The 15203-nt window shown below is 42.3% G+C and overlaps 1 non-coding gene across 1 annotated transcript; it reads right to left on the bottom strand.

Annotated features, from left to right (window-relative positions):
* Positions 1–14612: 14612 nt before the first annotated feature.
* Positions 14613–14802, bottom strand: LOC132211604 (U2 spliceosomal RNA). The gene has a single exon (XR_009447511.1). It is a non-coding gene; the product is annotated as a U2 spliceosomal RNA (small nuclear RNA).
* Positions 14803–15203: the final 401 nt, after the last annotated feature.

The following is a 15203-nucleotide window of genomic DNA, read 5'->3' as shown; positions in this document are numbered from 1 at the left end:
GCTTCAATAATAGATCTGTTACAAATCATTTCATGGGGGATTTCAATAATATCCATTCCTAAATGAAAACTGCTATCAAGTTTGCCATCCCCAAGTCTTACTAACCATTCACCATAAGCAGAATCCTCTGATCTCATATTTGTTTTAAGAGACAACTTTCTGAAACATCCCCAAACATCACAGTACTTTAAACTTGTTTGTACTACGGCCGATCGCATAGCATGCGGTACAATACTGAGACATTATCGAAAATCCCCTCCAAGAAGGAGAACTTTCCCACCAAATACAATATTCAAATTCATAATTTCTCTTAGTAATCTATCTATGGCGTTTATAGCATGACTGGATACCATAGTGCATTCATCAATAAGAAGAAGTTGGGCCTTTTTAATGATTTTAGCAACTTCGCTCTTTATATCAAGTCTAGAAATTGAAGTTTCATTTAATGGAATTGGTAATTTATATTGGGAATGAAAGGTTCTTCCACCAAGAAGTAAATTTGCAGCAATTCCTGTAGATGCTGTGGGTAGAGTACCACCACGACCTCTAATATAATGTGTTAAAACTTTATACAGATATGTTTTTCCACTACCAACTGGACCATCCAAGAAAAAGCATTTGGGGTGTACAGTTTGATCTTCAATGGCTGAAGTTATAGTCTGAAAGGCTGCCAACTATTTATCATTCAGAGAATTTATCAAAACCTCTGCCCATTGTTGCTCGTACAATTGATCACATGTATTTGCATTCATTAATAAAGGACAGTCCAGAAGTTTGAAATGTGAACATTTCATTCCATGCAATGTGAATACCTCCTGAATTTCAATAAGGGCATGCATTTCACAGTTCACACATGCACCTTCTCTTTGGTGTAATTTCCAACAGAAATCTTCAATAAAATGAGATTTATTCTCATCCCATAATTTGTCTGCAGCAGAAGGACATCCAAACACACATATATATGCAAAAAGTTGCCGTAGTTGTTTGGGCATATTAAGGATGATTGCATCATCAATCGTATCTTTCCAGATAGTGTCATCAAGTAATAATCCTTGGTGTTTAGAGCATCATGAAATGTATCATAAGTTACACCTCCTACAGTTTGCAGATCCTCAAAACTTACCGCACCTTTTATATGCAGAAGCAAAAGTTTAAGGTAATATTGTTCTGGTTCTCTAAAGCTCACAGTGAACAGTCTACCTAATACTTTATTCCCACCCTTTCAGCGTTTTGTCCACAAAGAATTATTAAACACACTAGAGGCCCGGTGCACAAAAAATTGTGCACTTGGGGGGGGGGTCCCTCAGCCTGGCCTGTGCCCTCTCACAGTCTGGGACCCCTTGGGGGATGACCACCTGCTGGTTTAGGCCCACTCCCTGGGGAATTGGACCTAAACTGGCAGTCAGACATCACTATGGCAGCCTGGGAGCCCTTGAGAGATGTCCACTTGCCAGCAGGGAGCAGGCCTAAGCTGCAGTCGGACATCCTTAGAGCTGCTGAGGAGGCGGGAGAGGCTCCCACCACCACGGCTGTACTGGCAGCCGTCAGCCTGGCTTGTGGCTGAGCAGAGCTCCCCCTGTGGGAGCGCACTGACCACCAGGGGGCGGCTCTTGCATTGAGCATCTGCCCCCTGGTGGTCAGTGTGTGTCATAGTGACCAGTCATTCCCAGTCTTTCTGCTGTTAGGGTCAGTTTGCATATTACCCTTTTATTGTATATAGGATAGAGGCCTGGTGCATGGGTGGGACCGGCTGGTTTGCTCTGAAGGGTGTCCCGGATCAGGGTGGGGGTCCCGCTTGGGTGCCTGGCCAGCCTGGGTGAGGGGTTGATGGGTGTTTGCAGGCTGGTTACACCCCCTTCAGGGTGGGTTCCCCACTGGGGTGCCTGGCCAGCCTGGGTGAGGGACTGATGGCTGTTTGCAGGCTTGCCACACCCCCTTTAGGGTGGGGGGTCCCCACTAGGGTGCCTGGCCAGTCTGGGTGAGGGGCTGAGGGCCATTTTCAGGCTGGCCAAGCCCCCCAGCGATGGAAGCTCCCAGCCTCTCCTTTTTTTCTTTTTCTTTTTTTTTATTCTGGGATTTATTTACCTTCTATAATTGAAACTTTGTTGCCTTCAGTGGAGCTCAGAGCTGGCCAGAAGCTTGGCTTCCTCCATCACTGGAGCAACCAAGCCTCTTGCTTGCTTCAGCTCCGTGGCTGCCGACTGCCTTCTTAGTTGGGTTAATTTACATATAGTCACGCTGATTGGCTGGTGGGCGTGGCTTAAGGTGTAGCGAAGGTATGGTCAATTTGCATGTTTGTCTTTTATTAGATTAGATAATGCTGTAGAATCTCCCAATAATAATTACGTGCATCAGAGTCTTCTCTATTCAATAAGAACCAAGCCATCAAAGTTGAGTTATGCCTTTTAGCCCTATCTAAAACTTCAGCAAAATCATCTGCATGAAAATATAAATTCTGATCATTTGGCAAATGAATAGCTAATCTTGTGATTGCATGAGATTGGTCATGCATTCACATTCCAAAAAGTCTCCAAACAGCCTCAGAAGCACTCACATACCTGGAGTCAATGAAGTCCTGTACTTCGTCATGATTGCTAATATTTTTTTCAGAAATTTGAATATTTGCACAGTCGTGCCCTTTATAGATGTATTTAAATAGATATTTGGCACTTCTAATTGACACACAGACTTCAACATTTATATGACAGTTATATTTGAGGCACAAATACGGGTTATAAGGGACAATCCAAGTATTATCGACAATTTTATTTCCAACAGAAATGGTGCTACCAGATCTTTGTTTGTATTTGGGATATCCATCAATATTTCCAATGGTCGCATTTTGAAATTCTTTTCGATATACCTTTGAACATTTTCTATTTTCCATACATGGACTATTTGGATTTTGCATTCCACATGGTCCATGTACCATATTTGATTTTACAATTTGAAAAAGTCGAGGACACTAGTCCTCATCTGGAATTTCTGCCTTAACTATATGGTCAATGTCATCTTCTGAATGTAATTTGGACTCATTATCTAATATCAATAATATGTGAGCGTGAGGCAGTCTGCGTTTCTGAAATTCAATGACGTGAATCTTAGCTATTACTTTGCCAAATAAATGGAATTTACATATATCATTTAAAAGAGCGTTCAGCTTAATATTAAAAACCCTGGCTACCAAGTCAGGTCTGTTTTCAACTTTTTGCCAGCGTTGTAAATTGTTTGTACTATCTGCCCATTTGGGGTTGTATGTCATGGTTATAAATAAATCAGGCTTGCCATACTTTGTTACAATTGCCATAGCATCCTGATATTGCTGCTGCATATTTCTGGGACTACCCTCAAAAGATGATGGAAGTATTATCATTTTACCAATCGGCACATTGTCATTTTCAGATCTAGATTTGAGATAATCCACCAAACCACTATATTTTTCAACTCTCAACTTAGATTGGTTTGCTTTGATGAAATTTATCCGATTGGCCTCCATTTTTTAATATGAATCCACAATAAATTGTTGAGTTAATTTTCCTGCATTTAGAATAGGATTGAACATGTCCCGCACAGAGAGATGAACTCCATAATACTGCATTTGTGTGACTCGTGTCCTTACATTTTGTCTAGTATTATTGTCGACTACACTGTTGCCTCTGAGTCTTAATGCAATATCTGTTCCCCAGCCTTTTTCACCATGTGGAAAAAGAATAGGATATGTCATTGCATCTAATGTAGGAAACAGGACACTGATTTGTTTCATTTTAGTGGCACTTGGATTATTAGGATCTGGTTTACAATGAATGAGCAAGTCCCTTTCAAAAGGAGGTTCTCCATCTTCATTTCTGAATATGACAGCAACTTCGGTTACACGGGGAGAATTATATCTACCCGAATCACTGTTACGATAGTATTTAATTGCCATTGTTACCTCTGTGGGAGCAATACCTTTTGCTGCTGCTTCAGATTGGGCTTCCTTTTCCACCTCATGTAGCATCTTGTACGATTTTGATAATTCATTGATTTCATGCATGAGGTTGTTGATGTTGATCATGAGTCTTTCTGAGCAACCCTGGTTTTCTAGCATTGCTAATCTTTTACTTGTAGCTTCAGCTGTATCCAAAATATAGAGTTGAGCAAACTTCCAAGAAACACCATCCAAAGGGTGTAAAGTTCCAGTATGGTGATAAACTTGTCCGTGTATTCTAAAACAGTATGGCCCATATCCTGATGGTGAAGCAATATTAGCACCCATTTAAAGCACTATTTATGGATCAAATATTTTCCATGAAATTTTTACTGTCAGAATCTTCGTTTGTCATTAATCTTTTTAAATATGCCAGGTAATCTGGAAAATGTGTATTATTTGGACAGACTTTCCCTTTGCTACAACATCAAGTAAATTTCCCATCGGATGGTTTTTCATCAGAGAAATTTAGGGATAGGCAAAATTCACATCTAACAGTCATTCCACCACAACTATGTTCTGGAATTGCATCCTCATGTACTCCATTTTCGCTGAGAAGGCAGTTCCTACTGGTATTGGTAGTACTTGTTGATGACTGTTCTCTAGACATATTCTGTCGCCACCGCCTTCTTTCAACTTCAAAGGCACGTTGGTCTTCAGACATTTTCTGTCGAAGACACCACTGTTTTTCGGCTTCAGAGCAACGTTTTTCCAGTAGCTGCTCTTCAGATACATTCTGTTGCAGGCACTGCCTTCTTTCAAGATCAGACGCATGTTGCTCTGCAGACATTTTCTGTCGATAACGCCAGAATCTTTCGGCTGCAGAGCTACATTGTATCAACCGTTTTTCTTTGGACATAGTCCCACCTCTCTACTGTCATGGTCTGAGATGCAGGTGAATGAGAGTCCTGCCTGTCAGGCCGCTGAGAGCTGTGTGACCAACGGCTGATTTGGGGTGATTCTGTGGGGATGGGATTTCCTTCTCCCTGCTGTCAGTTTCCACAGCTGTGACAGAGGAGCCACGCTGTCCCACCCCGGGTCGCACATGGGAGGCCAGGATGGCGGCCAGGCGGGCGGCCGATCGCTGCTGCCCCGCCCCGCACCACGGGAGTCCTGGATGGTGGCCGGGCTGGCGGGGGATCGCTGCTGTCCTGCCCTGCCGCCCCGGGTCACAGATGGCAGGCCTGGATGGCGGCGGGGCCAGTGGCAGATGGTGCTGTCCTGCCCTGCCTGCAGTATGCAAATTTAACAGCCATCTTTGTTGGGTTAATTTGCATACTCTTCTGATTGGCTGATGGGTGTAGCGAAGGTATGGTCAATTAGCATCTTTGTCTTTCATTAGTGTAGATAGACTGTCCCAAAAAATGTATACACACTTTAGCAGCTGAGAGCTCAATTTTGAACGTGGAATGTATTTTAATAAACACTGCCTTTATAATGACTCAAAGTGCGTGTACACATTTTTGGGATACCTTATATCTAATGAATTTCTCCCAATCACTGAGGGCGGAGAAAGTGTTTTCTAGGGTAACACTGGCACCTAGTATTCAGCTTAGAGATGGGGTGCTGCCATGGCTGAGCCCTGCCTGGCTGTCATTGTATGAAGGGCTTGGGCACTGTGTCTAACATGCCACGGAAGACATCAGGTTCCACGTGCCACACATGTGGGCTGTGGCGGACATGTGGCATCAGTCTCAATCCCAGCCTTGGTGCTGAAGGAAAGGGTGGATTTCTCTGGCTCAACTAGGATGGAATTCTCTAGTTCTTGCTGAAATCTGTCTAAAATCGTGCTTGAAATCAGTTGTCAGACATTCTCTACCCAACTGGAGCTTCCTGTCACCACTCAGTAAAATGGGCAGCCCCGTGGTAGACTTGAGCCTCAAAATGTCATATTCCACAATGAGGAGGCATCTGACTGCAGCGCCAATGCCAACATCAAGTTCTACCATTTCTGTCCAGGCACAATGTCTTTACCGGCCTACAAAGCCTAACAGTGGCTGCCATTTCCTCGTCTCTTCAGAGATGGGTGATGGCGAAATCACTGTTATGATGGATCCGGGCTAAGGGACTGTCTCAATTCTGTCCCTTTGCCGCTATATGATCTCGAGTAAGTCACCACAGTGCCCCAGATATGTTTACCTGTAAAATGGAACAATTCACAGTTTTCTTATGAGGAATAAAGCCAGAGGTGGTTTGATTTAGAAAGCTGTGGTGTCCTTACTCTCTCATGAATCTGCAATCATTTTGTTTAAATAAAGAAATCTCTTGAAAATACAAATTCGGTATTCAGCTCCTAGATATTTCATTGCTCAAACAAAACCAAATATTTAATCCATCAATGTTAAGTTTTTTGTTTAATACATAGTAAGATGAATAGCACTGAAACACACGTTGAAATATAATATATACCAGGGGTCCTCAAACTACGGCCCACGGGCCACATGCAAATACAAATACTGTATTTGTTCCCGTTTTGTTTTTTTACTTCAAAATAAGATATGTGCAGTGTGCATAGGAATTTGTTCATAGGTTTTTTTTAAACTATAGTCCGGCCCTCCAACGGTCTGAGGGACAGTGAACTGGCCCCCTGTTTAAAAAGTTTGAGGACCCCTGATATATACTATGTGTATTGTATATCATGATACATATTTTGTTTAATATATAAACATCAACACTAATAAAAGAGAAAAATGGTAATTGGCGTACGAGCTACCCTTTTCATTGGCTAATCAGGGCTATATGCAAATTAACTGCCAACTAAGATTGGCAGTTAACTGCCAACAAGATGGCGGTAAATTTGCATATGTAGGCACAATGCAGGGAGGCGAAAGGGAAAGCAGGAAGAAGCCCCCTGCCACTGACAGTAATGGGATACCCAGGGGGGAGCTAAGAGCTGGGGGGCAGGGCAAAGGCGGCCCTGGGGCCACCTTTGCCCTGCCCCCCAGCCATGATCAGAGAATCAGTCGCCTTTGCCACCCTGGCCAGTGATAGCAGGAAGTAGGGGTGGAGCCAGCGATGGGAGCTGGGCACGGTCGAAGCTGGCAGTCCCAGGAGCTAGGGGTCCCTTGCCTGGGCCTAAAGCGAAGCCCACAATCGTGGGGCCGCTGCAGCTGCGGGTCCCCGCTGCCCGGGCCGGACGCCTCAGCCAGAGGCGTCAGGCCTGGACAAGGGGCCGATCCTGCGATTGGAGGGTGATGGGGGTCAACGCCTGAGGGCTCCCAGTATGTGAGAGGGGGCAGGCTGGGCTGAGGGACACTCCCCCCCCACACACCGAGTGCACGAATTTCGTGCACCGGGCCCCTAGTATTTACCATAATTACAGTAATAATATTTTATGCATATTTTATGTACTTTATACCATGTATTATATTTTATATTAACATATTATGTTATTAAGGTAATTTCAAGATTCATAGAATTTATATTCTTTCATGATCAATTTTGAATACATTCTCATAAAGTTATCCATGTGAAGTTACTGCTAATGTAACTTTAGTAAAATCTTCAGTTGATAGCTAATGTTAGCGTGTTAAATGATTTAGCTCCTTTGTTGAAAATTATTTGCCCATATATATGTGGGTTTACTTCTGATCCATTGCTCTGTGAAACCTATAATCTTATTAACAAATGTCACCGCAATGAATTTATTTTTAAAATAAGATGATTTAAACTAGCTGCTTTTTGTTTTCTTTAGTAAGGACTTTTTATGTCCTTTGGCTATTAATATGCAAGTATTGACATCAAATAAATTATGGATTAACTGTTGTGAGTAGATCGGTCTTCTGTTGTAATGAGTCAGGCAAGACATTGAGCCAGATCTGATGTTTCCTCTCAAACTGATGTGTGGGTTGATCCAGCTGCCAATACTGACAAGGAGACAGCAGGCAGACTATAGAACTGACAAAGGATTTTTTAAAAAAAGTTCTTACTTACTCTTTTTTTCTATACCTCACATGCAAGAACCATTACCTTTCTAAATGCAAAATGGATGCTGCCTATATTACCTTTGTGATAAACTGTGTTAAACATGTCTTTTTAACTGGAGAGCAAACATTAGTCAGTTTTACCCATGTGTAGAGCCTAAAGCAGCACACCGGCTTTCCAATGCTTGCTGAGAATGCTGACATTCTCCTGGAGCCGTGTTCAGGCCACTGTCTGATGTAAGAATATTATAGACAAGGGAATCACAGTCACAGCTGTAGATACTTGTGCTAAATACGACTTGTTCGGCAAAATGAATGAAAAGAATGTTAAATCAGTCCATATTTGTACACACTGTTCCTTTGAGTAACCAGAGACAACACTATGGTTTTATTACTGAATTTTGGAGAATTCATATATATTTGCTCTGACAATCGATTTTCCACTGATTGTTCGCCTCAAGGTCAGCTCTGCTGACTACAGAGACCAGACCACTAGCAGAGCACTAAATAAATGGTCTCATTCTCCATCCCATGTCAATCAATTAATCCATAATTTGAAACTCAGAGATTGTTATTAATTTGCTCTTTGCCCCAGGGGTCATCTCCCGTGTTGTTTCCTTAGTCTGTCTCACTGAGGATCTGCTGCTCCAAGGATAGCTACTTAGTGACGATGTCTCCATATGTGAGGACAGAAAGTAAACTTATGGGATGAGGAGGACAACATCCACCATCGGGGACTGCATGCCTCGTGCCCTCTATTCAGACAGCTCAGGAGGCGTGAAGGTATCTCGTCTGGAGACAAAGACAATGGGTTGGAACTGGCAACAACGACTTAGACGCGGGACTCTCAGCAGAGATTAAACATTAGTCTGAGTACTTGTTTGGGAATGTTTCCGGTGACGTCTTAGTTATAACATATGAGCCAGGATACATATTCTCTGTAATACAAGGTTTAGTGGTGATTCCAACCTCAAAGGCGGCGGGGGGCTCAGAATACTATGGTCAGAGGGATGCAGGGATGGGAGCCAGATAAGCTTGCTTGGATCCAAGACAAGGTGCGAAGCCTCCCTAATGAGTGGCTAAGGTGAGGAACGTTGTTATGGACCACTGTATCAACCTGGGTGCAACCAGGAGACAGAACTCTTCAAAAAGAACTTTTAACATTTGTTTAATAGAAGTTGAACCTAGGAACTAACCCTGGGTGTGTGGCTGGGCAGAGAACCACGGATTCTCCCATCAGACGCACCACTGCTGACCATGCGATGCCACAGAAGCAAAAAAAAAAAAATACCAAAACAGAGCAGGTGGAACCAGGGAGGCCCATCCTCCCACAGGGCCCTTCCAGCACCCTCACAGTGAAAGCGCAGCAGCAAGCATGGCACTGAAATCCCAGAATCCTCAGGGTTATTTCACAGCAGGCATGAACCAAGTCACTGCCCTCTGACCTTTCTCTGGCTCTTCTGAAACCTGTGTTAAAGGCTTTATGAGGTCTACCAAAGCTTTAGTTTCCAAGAGCTCTGCTGATTAAACCATATTTATATGTTTGCTGAAAGTTGAAGTACAACGCTCTAAGTGAAGCAAAAATAGAATTCATCTGATGACAAGTGTGATTTAAACAGAAGTTGAGAAGTAGGACATGAAAAAGTGAAGGAAGTGATGTTTAAATTGTACATCACTTCAAATTTAGCATGTGCAAAGGGAATGACCAGGCGTGTGCCTCTCCATGTTCTCATGCAGCTAACAGCATCCTGAGCTTGAAGTCAGTGAGCTTGTTCTGTTTTACTTGTTTATTTTTCATAGAGTTGTTATGATACATGTACGAATGGAAGAGCATATAATTCTATATGAGCATTGTTTCCAAGTTTAGCATTAATCATTGTTTCTCTAATTTATATGCTGGACAACAGAGGAGACTAGTCCTATGTCATTTCTTACTGCCCTATGGTGGGAGGCTAATTTCTTTATTTCCCAATTTTCTTGTTTCTTAAACAGATGGCAATATCTGTTTGGGAAAAATCCAAAATTCCTCCTGTTATTCTTGGATCATCTGCATGTCTGGACTATACCTACTTTTCCTTTGTTGGTCATAGTTGTTACTGGATGAAACCTCCAACACCTAGAATCAAATTCTTATCTTTCTAAAGTGTAAGATCCTGTTTCTTATCTAGAAAATTGTCAAATTCTAAGAGTTCTGGTGGGGCTATCTCTCCTTGAATATATATATGAAACTTTCTTCCACAAACTTAATACAATTATCACTAGAATAGAATTTCTCTCACCCCAAATGAGATCTTCTATTCTGTTCAATAATATAAGTTGTGTGACTAAATGGCTGGGCATGCTAATTTTCTCCTTCTGACACTATATTGACTGTAAGCTTATTCCCAACTGCTTACCTAGAATTTATAATATGCATGCTTAATGGGCCAAAGTCTAAGTGGAATAAATGTCTCTTTTTTTCTTCATAAATCTTACAAGTACAAAGAATGTAGAAGAAAACTATTTCTGATTATACTCTTCTCTCTACTTGTCAGTTACTAATACTAAACGTTTCCTTTTTTTTAATTCTAGAAGACATTATTTTCTTATGCATTTTCTTTCTTTACTTTCTTTTTTTAAACTTTGTCCTTCAAGTCTCTTACTTGTCCTATGGCTCACCTCTGTATTCCCATGAGGTGCATTCTGGTAACGTCCTCCTATCTATCTTCCAGTTCATGAACTCTCTCTGCAGCTGTATCAATCTGCTAGTATACCAGATAGTAACTTCTACATTTCAATTATATTTTTGTCACTTACAGATGCTCTAATGTTATTTTTTTAAATCTGTTAGGTTATGCTCATAATTATACATTTACTGTAGATACATGAAAGTTCTATTTTACTTATTCAAGAGTGTTAACTAGTTGTTTTATCATCTATTTATTTATTCAATTTATTAGTGCTGCTTCTTATTCCTACTTGCTCATGAGGCCCTCTCCCCGTGATTGATTGCTTATTTTAAATACTGTGGCCTACAGACAGACCCTCAAAACCATCTCTACACTTCCCAACATCCTCAGTGCCACTGGCATAGTCAAGCCACCTTGACCTCTTCCTTGATTTGCACAGCAGTTCTGGCCTTACCCTCTCCATCCCAATTTATCTACCCACCCAGGAAAATTATCATTTTTAACTACAAGTCTGAACTATATACAGCAGAATAAAGATGCTTTGTGACCTGAGCCCCGCTTACTATTCAGCTTTGTGTTTGCCTCTCTCGGTGACTAACACATAGCCGAGCTCCACTAAGCTCCTTGATGCTCCCGAACACAATGAGACATGGCCTCATTGTCTCTTGCCTTTGCATGAGCTTTTCCCTCTCCTAGGTCATTCTTTGCCTTACATCCCAAGAAGGCCATTCCACATGCTTCACAATTCATTTTGCAGCACTTCTGTTTGTTTCTGATCCAAATCACAATGAAAGTTAATTAATACTCTGTTCTATGCCCCGCCCCCGAACCTCTCATTCTCTCTCTCTCATATATATACATACACACACACATGCAGGGATATCTCTCTATTTTGCAACACTCACCACTCTTTGAGCATTTTTCCTGACACATTGTGGGTGCAAAGACCATGCCCTTCATCTCTGTGTCTCCAGCAACCAGCCTGGGATCCTGAAGCATAACAGCTACTGGAAAAATGTTGAAAGAACATATTTCAAATATGAATCACAAGAAAGATCTATGAGCTTATTATGCTTGCCTTCCAATGTATAAAGGATTCATTTGGAAAAAAGAAAAGAGGTTCTATTGTTGTTTTAGAATGAGGACTAGTGATAAAAGTTTCAAACCATGATTTGATTCTAATATAAGTGAAAACATTTCACATAATAAGTATTGTCAAGGGGTAGAACGGCCGGCTCCCAGTCCTGCGCTCCGTGGTCCAGTGTAAAACGAAGCTGTAGCGGCATCTTCACTGGGTATAAAGAAGCAGCTACCCCCCGCCCCAGGAAGCTGCTCTAAGTGGTCTTCGGGGTCCCCTCTAACTCTTAGGAGCATGCGATTTTGGGGTTGTAGAAAGCAATAATAATGTTTTAAGGTGAAAATACATGTTTTCATAAGCAAGATGACTTTTATCACCTTCCTCAAAAAGGTTTTATTGTTTTTTTAGGATAAAGAAAACCTCGAATATTACCCTGATATATCAAGACATTCTGTTCAAACCATCTTCTGAGCGTGAGCAGAGAAAATTCGCCTCTGCCCCAATTGCCTTTGGCTTTAAAATGCAGTATCTACTGAAGGGCAAGACTTTTGTTACTAACATGCAGACACAGTAAATCTAAAATATCAAACAAAAGTGTATGAGAGCAACTTTTTATTTAAAAAACTCAGCGGTAGAAAAAGATAATGATTTTCAATGAGAAACACACTAGAACGTGAACAGGCAGGTGCAGACGGAACGGAGCTTGGCAGTTACAGGGGAGGTACCAGCAGAAAGGGGTCTGGTTTAGAGAGATCGCACCCCTGAAGGGCAAGGATAAATAGGTCCAGAAGAAGAAACGAATAAACTAATCATCACAGCTCACTAACTCTGGCTGGTGTATTTTGTAAATGAAAACGCTGGTCTTTGAAATGTCATTTCCATTAGCGTAAAGACATATATCTCGACAGTTGTTATTTTATGTGTAAATGGGTCATGGATCCACTGCGGGGTTTGGCTTCATGTTACCCAACATAGGACCTCCTGCCTTTCCTGGTCAGAGCACCTGGTCTTGTGGAGATGTCAGTCTATGCCCTCTGCCCACTCCCCGCCCTCCTCTGACTAGAAGGAGGGGGTTATCCTGGGGGGAAGGGGCCTCCAGCACTCGCTCACCCAGCACTTTCTCCTCAGGCTGTGTCTCCTGTCACAGCGCCCTTCACTTATGCAGTCAGATGTGCAGAAAGTGGTGTTTTCACACATCTGCCTGAGCTCCCTGTCTCACAAGGTCTCCTGAGAGTCTCCACAGGCACCAGGCTCCTGCTCCAGGAAGACCAGGGAAGAGAGAGGTGCTACAGAAAGAGGGAGATCCAGCAGTCACAGGCTCTGTGCCCAAGTGTCCCCATGATGAGCTCGTGACCCCAGATGCATGCATAGAATCAGGTGCATGCAGAGAGGAGAATGAAGACGCTGCATGGAGTAAAGCTAGCACCGTGTTTGTTTCCTCCTCCATAGAGGGAGGCAGCTAGCACATGTTCCCCAGGAGGCTATCCCTTTGCTTATCATTCAGCTACTCTGTGGCAGGTACCCTGATGAGCAGAATGGACAGCAGGAGTCAAGGTCTAGGCACTCTGAAGGCGACGGGAACAGCGCAGGCTTGAATGAGATGGAGGCAGAGAGCCCGAGCACTGCACCCTGTGACGTGCTCACTGTGTCCTCACATGGAGGAAGGCTGAGGGACTCTGTGGGGTCTTTTTTATAAGGACACCAATCCCATTTCTGAGGGCTCCACCCTCATGACCTGAATACCTCCTCAAGGTCTTACCTCCAAATACCATCACCTTGCGGGGTAGGTTTCAACTTATGCACCTGGGGGGAGGCGCATGTCAGAGACAGAAGCACTCAGGGACAGTGCTGGCTGGAGGAGGGCTCCAGGCAGCAAGGACCTCGGAGAGGCCTCCAGGAGCAGAGGGTGCTCCCAGCCACTAGCTCGTAGAAAGGCACTTTGTACTTGGCTAACCTATTTGGCATTTTAAGAAATAAGGCCCATGTAGAATTATATTTAAAAATGAATATTTCATACCTGCTTCTTATTTAGGAAATGCTTGGCAGTTCAGAAATTATTTAATTACCTTAATCAATGGCCTAAGATCTGAAAGTTAAAGTATCTGGAAATTAAAACTTAGTGAATAATATTAAATCTTTATGTTTCTTCCCATTGTGAGACTATTACAAAATTTAACTCTATAGCCCTAACCGGTGTGGCTCAGTGGATAGAGCGTCAGCCTGTGGACTCAAGGGTCCCAGGTTCGATTCCGGTCAAGGGCATGTACCTTGGTTGCGGGCACATCCCCAATAGGGGGTGTGCAGGAGGCAGCTGATCGATGTTTCTCTCTCATCGATGTTTCTGGCTCTCTATCTCTCTCCCTTCCTCTCTGTAAAAAATCAATAAAATATACTTTGAAAAAGAAAAATTTAACTCTTATATAAAATGTCATGTTGTACATGTATTTTTAAATTTTAAACAAGTTATGAAAAACTAGTTATCTAGACTGTAAAATGAGTTTAGGGATTTTAGGAAGCTAGAATCAGGAATTAAATTAACTGTGTTTTAATACAAACAAAATTATTGTATGAACTTTTTTGTATGAGAAACTAATTTTGAAAGATGTTGAATTTTTAATGACTTTGTCCCACACGTACTGTTTTATCTTGGACATGAACTTTTTGAAAGCGCATAGCTATAGTAATGAAAGCTATTTGTAAATGTACTTACTATTAAGGGTGGAGAAAAAAGAAATATAGTTTAATAACTTTATCTTTTTCTTTTTTTCTTGATTTCAGAGAGAAGAGAGAGGGAGAGATAGAAACATCAAAGATGAGAGAGAATCAATGATTGACAGCTTCCTACACGCCCCCATATGGGGATCGAGCCCACAACCGGGGCATGTGCCCTTGACCGGAGTTGAACCCAGGACCCTTCAGTCTGCAGGTCGACGCTCTATCCACTGAGCCAAACTGGTGAGGGCTTTTATTTTTTTTCTTGGTGCACCATTCCCGGAGGTACTGAAATACTGGGTCGATGCGTGGAGTGGATGGAGCAAGCTCCTATTCCATTTCCCTGCTCCAAAAATACATTTAATATAATGTCCTCAGAGAGAGGACGTACCAGATATTAAACTGATAAGAACAGACACTACACTTGATCTTAGCCAAAAGGCGAGAAGCGATAAACTTTGTCTTTTTTTATAGATATTTTGACTATCTGTCATGAAAGGATACATACTAGTATAAAGTGATTTTTTTTTCAATCTTTCCCTGCGTAAAAAACTTTCCCAAAAGAGAAGAAAAGGGATAGGGTTAGAAAATAAAATGAAGAAGGTAAATATAAAATTTTCATTGTTAAAGGGCTAATTATGTTTCTGGAAAGAAAGTTTAGATGTAGAAAAAGAACCTGTGATGCAAACACCCTAGACCAGTGACATGGAGCTGGCTTTGATACCGGAAGTTTCCTTAATGGACACGCAGACCCGCAGGAGCAGGACGTGGACGATTCTGTGACTGTCACAGCGGACCGGTCTGTGAGGGCTCAGGCGTGAACCGCGGCTGATGCTGAGTGGTAAGCAAGCAGC

This window comes from Myotis daubentonii, chromosome 10, assembly GCF_963259705.1.
Source record: "Myotis daubentonii chromosome 10, mMyoDau2.1, whole genome shotgun sequence".
Lineage (NCBI taxonomy): Eukaryota > Metazoa > Chordata > Mammalia > Chiroptera > Vespertilionidae > Myotis > Myotis daubentonii.
The sequence above is the reverse complement of the archived record's forward strand: the minus strand, read 5'-3'. Positions and strand labels throughout refer to the sequence as shown.